Source organism: Mustela erminea, chromosome 15 (assembly GCF_009829155.1).
Source record: "Mustela erminea isolate mMusErm1 chromosome 15, mMusErm1.Pri, whole genome shotgun sequence".
Lineage (NCBI taxonomy): Eukaryota > Metazoa > Chordata > Mammalia > Carnivora > Mustelidae > Mustela > Mustela erminea.
Genome location: NC_045628.1, coordinates 71,100,178 through 71,105,759, shown reverse-complemented (window position 1 = coordinate 71,105,759; position 5,582 = coordinate 71,100,178). Strand labels below are relative to the sequence as shown.

The 5,582-nt window shown below is 39.0% G+C and overlaps 1 pseudogene; it reads right to left on the bottom strand.

The window, feature by feature from the left end:
- Window positions 1-3,345: 3,345 nt before the first annotated feature.
- On the bottom strand, window positions 3,346-3,963 carry LOC116574096 (annotated as a pseudogene).
- Window positions 3,964-5,582: the final 1,619 nt, after the last annotated feature.

The window sequence follows — 5,582 nt, the reverse complement described above, 5'->3', positions numbered from 1 at the left end:
AGAAGCTACAAGTCAAGAGCTTCTTTTTTTAAAAAAAAAAAATTTTAACTTTATTTTATTTTTTTCAGTGTTCCAAGATTCATTGTTTATGCACTACACCCAGTGCTCTATGCAATACGCGCCCTCCTTAATACCCACCACCAGGCTCACCCACACCCTCACACCCCCACCCCCACCCCTCCAAAACCCTCAGTTTGTTTCACAGACTCCAGTCTCTCACAGTTCATCTCCCTCTCTGATTTCCCCCAACTCCCTTCTCCTCTCCTTTTCCCAATATCCTCCATGGTAGTCCTTATGCTCCACAAGTAATTGAAACCATATGGTAATTGACTCTCTCTGCTTGACTTATTTCACTCAGCATGATACCCAAGATCTACAAAGAACTCCTCAAACTCAACTCTCAAAAAACAGATAATCACATCAAAAAATGGGCAGAAGACATGAACAGACACTTCTCCAAAGAAGACATACAAATGGTTAACAGACACATGAAAATGTTCATCTTCATTAGCCATCAGGGAGATTCAAATCAAGAGCTTCTTAGGCTGGGTCATTTTCTGCCTGGCATGGAATTCAGTCATGGCCAGAGCTGCTCTTTCCAGACATTCTAGATGTCTAGGTAGAAGAAGTTAAAATTCCAGGAGGTTAGGACCTAAAACTGGGTGGAGTTTGTTGGGAGACATGGAATATTCTGAAAGAAGCTGAGGTTCAAAGGAAGGGTTGGGGTTTTGTAGAGAGGAGAGGTTTAAATATAAGAACAAAAGGGAGCATTAAGGACAAATGATAAAGTGTAAAGAATGGAATCTCTGTGACTTGAGGCATATTAACCGCTTTGACTTTTAGCCTATTTATTTATCAGATGGTGAGATGCTGACTCACTCAACCATGGGGTCCCTGGGCATCATGTTGGGGGAATAGTGACTCAGTCAGAACCTCAAGAGGCAGGCTGGGTATAGATCATGGAAGCCTTGTGGACTACCTAGAGTTTCTACCTTTTTTTTCCCCCAGACAATAGGAAGTGAATAGAAGTCTTTCAAGAGGTGAGTAGAATAAATAGGTTTGCTGTATATGGAAGGAAATACTGTTGTTGACAATAAATGAAATGTGTGAAGCCTGTACCTAAGGAGATGAGAAGTTGATGCAACAGCCCAGATAAAGGACTGTGTGAGAGAGACCATGGCAGTAGGAATGGTGATGAGAAGCCATTCAATCACTCATTCAACAGATACTTGTTAAATACCTATTATGTGCTAGAAGCTGAGTTTTATATACTAGGAGGAATACAGGAACGAATAAAATTGACCAGTCACTTGATCTCACTTGATTCTGGTGAGAAAGATAAAAAGTTCTTGGGAGAAAGATATTCAGAAAATTCTTCACCAATTCTTAAATATGAAATATTCCTGTAGCATCCAATCCATCCCCAAAGCAATCAAACCATATGAAAATCATGCAGCCCTTTTAGTCCTTCAATGAGATTACTTTGTATGACATGAGGAGCAGAGAACAGTATGACCCCAGTGGAACAAGATGCAGCATATGCCCACGAGTACACAGAAAACTGTACATACATTTAATAGAAAGCATTAGTTACAGGCACAGCTACTTTTTGAAGGAAGGTGTTTATTAAAAGGTAGAACCTTGTCTCCTGGACTCCTTGATGACTTTGCCTAGAAAAGTCTGCATTTAGGTGTCAGGGAAGGACACATGGCCTCATAACAAAGACAATAATTGAAACTCAACTGTTCCTTCTTACTTCTCAGATCTTAAGAAAGTCTACTCCGTATACATCTATGAGATACATGCAACTTTAATTGGGAGGAAAAATTTTCCATCTGCCAACTTAATTCCAGTGATAAGGATGGAGGGCAATTACAAATTAACTGAAAGTAGACAAATTAACAGGAGAAAAGTTATTTTGTGTGGGGGAGCATTCAGATGAAGAGGTTCACCAAAACAGCTAGAGATGGGGGTTTGTATGGCAACTTCATAGTGGAAAGGGATCAGGGAGAAAGGGTTTCTGGGGGAAAACAAATGGGCTTTAGGAAAGATAAATGGGCTTTTAGGAGAACAAATGGAAGATATGACAGTTTGAGATAATATTTGTTCATGTGGCCTCTCTATCCCAGTGTGACTGGTCATCTCCTTACTGGGAGTGAAGCTCTCCTTGGGTGATGGGAGGTATGACAACCTCTCAGAAGATTTTGCCTTTAGTCAGATAAGACTATTTCAGGTATGAGATCAAGATAACACAGAAGGGAGACCCAGGAGCATGGAGTCCAAGAGAATGTGGATCTTCTAGGACTTCTTGGAAATCTCAGTGCCATCTGAACTTCCTTAGGGGATGGAATTGAAAGCTTAACCAATTTCATTTATATAGTAAGGTGCACAGAAAGACCCTTTTCTAATTACTGACATTAATATCTCTCTACCTTCAACTAATATACCACAAGTACAGCTTATTTAAGTACTTAGGTGTAACAAGTGCTACAGAGATGAGTAAAGAAGTGTAAGAAATAAGCATTTAAGGGCACCTGGGTGGCTCAGTTGGTTAAGTGTCTGCTTTCAGCTCAGGTCATGATCCCAGGGTCCTGGGATCGAACCCTGCATTAGGCTCCTTGCTCAGAGGGGAGCCTGCTTCTGCTTCTGCCCCCCACCTTACTTGTTCTCTTTATCTTTCTCTGTCAAATGAATAAATAAAATATTTAAAAGTTAAAAAGAAAAAAGAAATGGGTGTTCATAAGATAAGGTATGGAGTGGCTGTCTTTGCTCATAATTTGGCTCGGCCACTTATATGTGATCTTAAATGAATTCACCACTCTGAACTGCAATTTCATCATCTAGACAAAGTAAGCAATATAATTCTTACTTTTGAGAGTTTACTAGGTATTAGACATCTCATGTACATTATATTTATTTGTCCTTTTAGGTTATGATGGAGGTATTATACTCTTGTTAACAAACACAAAAGATTTAAGAGGTTAAGACACTTAATATCACACAGGTAGTAGGGAACAGAGGTGAAATTAGAATCTAATTCTGTCTGATTAGAAATTTCATCTTTTTATTGCTGCTTATGCCACCTTAATATGAAGTTGCTATAAGGATAGATTAAATTAAATGATGAAATATAAATAAATTGGCCAATATAATTCATGGCACATAGAAGGCACTCAACACATGGAAACAGCTTCATAATTGTTTAATCAGGAAGAATAAAATAAGATTCTTTTTGTTCTAATGCTCTCTGACTGTGATCCCTGACCTTTTGGAGATTAATTTTTTTTTCTTCTTTGAATATCCTAACTTGTTTATTAGGTAAGAATTTTACAAGCATTACTTATTTCAGCAGTAATGGTGGACTTGGAGAGTATTGTGTCTTCTCCATACTGGGAGGCAAGAACAGCTAATAGTGTGGTAGAACTTGTGACCCTTTCTATGGCTAGGGCTCTTGAGCTTGCTGATGCCAACCCTCAGATCTCCCTGTGCTTATGGACTGGTTAGGTGATCCACTGGGTGTCAGGATTTCTTCTGATAGCTTTATAGAATGGATCAAGGAGGATAACCTGGAAGAATTTGGATGTGGAATCTTTGCCAACCCAGTAAGTGTTCAAGACTCTCAGAGCCCCAGGGTGGTGTCCAGCTCTCTCATCTGCAACAGACTGAAGGCTCTGGGCAAACTTTAGGTGGTTAACACCAAGCTTGGCATAGGTAGCACCCTTAGGATCTGGGTGTTTGTTGCCACCGTGTCACACATGAATCCGATATATGGCATAACCTTGGTTGGCCTTATGCCATAGTCTACGCACTTTATTGGGCAGTTTGGTGGATTGAGTGGGGTGAGGAGGCCCTGTGGAGCTCAGAGAGCTAGCAGGACCACCAGTGGTGCAACCTTAAAACAAAAGACATTATGTAATACTTCTTTTTCCTCCATAGCTCTTGGATGTACTTGTAAGCACCCATCTTGGCTTACCTTGGAGCTGATGACTGATGCCAGATGGAAAGAAAAGAGCTCTTCTCCCCAAATCCTTTTATGGATCCTCCGAGATTAAATCTTCTAACATAAATCATACATAAACACACACACACACACACTGAATTTTTTAAAAAGGATTTTATTTATTTATTTGTCAGGGAGAGAGAGAGGAAGAGAGAGCAGAAGTAGGGTGAGTGGCAGGCAGAGAGAAAAGAGAGTGGGGAGAGTGCTCCCCACTGAGCAAGAAGCCTGATGCAGGACTTAATCCCAGGACTCTGGGATGATGATCTGAGCCAAAGGTAGCCACTTAACCAACTGAGCCACCCAGGCATCCCCATGCACACTGAATTAAATAAGGATGCATACCTTATATAAGAGAGCAAATGAATAGTGTATTGTCAAAAGGAATTTAGAGAATCAGAGAAGGGAAAATTGATTGAGGAAAGAGCCTCCTTCATGAAGGAAGTAGAACCTGAGCTGGGGAGAATTTGCATGGGGCTTAAATGGTTAATAGAATTTCCCTAAGAACCTCATTTAGAATAGAAATTAGTAGGCTTTTGGGTGAATATGACTCATTTAAATGCTCAAAACCATGAATCACTCAGAGTAGCATTATGGGTAATTTTAATGAAACATCTTTAAGGTCTCTATTCCTTTGTTAACTGCTTCTATTGAATTTAAACAAAAGTCCCATTTCATTCCAAATTTAAATCCAAAAGAGATTTGATCTTTTCTTCCTGCCATTTTGCAACCAATGTAATTTCTAACAAGTGGCTGGAATTAAGATGTGAGTCAGATCAGAAAATCACATTTGAAACTGAATGGAATACCAAAGCAGAATGGGGATAAAGGGAAGATTTTAGAATGACGTATCCAGTTAAAAGCACTTGAACTGGCCCTCATCAATTCCTGACACCTCCACCTTTCAGTGACTTACAGGACTCTGCTAATGTTCTCCTATTTGGAATGGTAAGAAGTTAGAAAAAGTAAGTTTAAAAAAATGAAAAATTTTAAGTAGCTCACACACAGAGATCTGTATGTAAATGTTAACATCAGATATATTCCTAAAACCCCAAACTGGGTACCAACCAAATGTCTGTCCACTGGGAAATAGTATACAGATTGTGGTACATCCATACAACACACCACACAATAATGAAAAGAAACAACATTGATGCATGCAGTAACAAACTGAGGCCCTACAGTGTAATGTTAAGTGAAAGAAGCCAGGCACAGAAGCCCACTGCCTACCATGTGATTCTATCTGTATATCGTTTTCTAGAAAAAGGAAAAGTATAAGGGCAGAAATCAGTTCAGTTGTTACCAGGCATCAGGAATGGAAGGGGGAAAACAAAACAAAACAAAAAAAAAGGAAGGAAGGAAGGAGGGGAAAGAAGATGGTGGAAGGAACCAAAGAGGCATACATTTAATTTTTCTAATATTTTTATCATAGTACAGTATGTATAAAATTTACTATCTTAATCATTTTAAGTGTATAATTCAGTGGTATTAAGTACTTTCATACCGTTATATAATAAAGATTAATAATATTCCATTGCTTATTCATTCATTCATTGATAGACATTTGGGTTACCTCCATAATTTA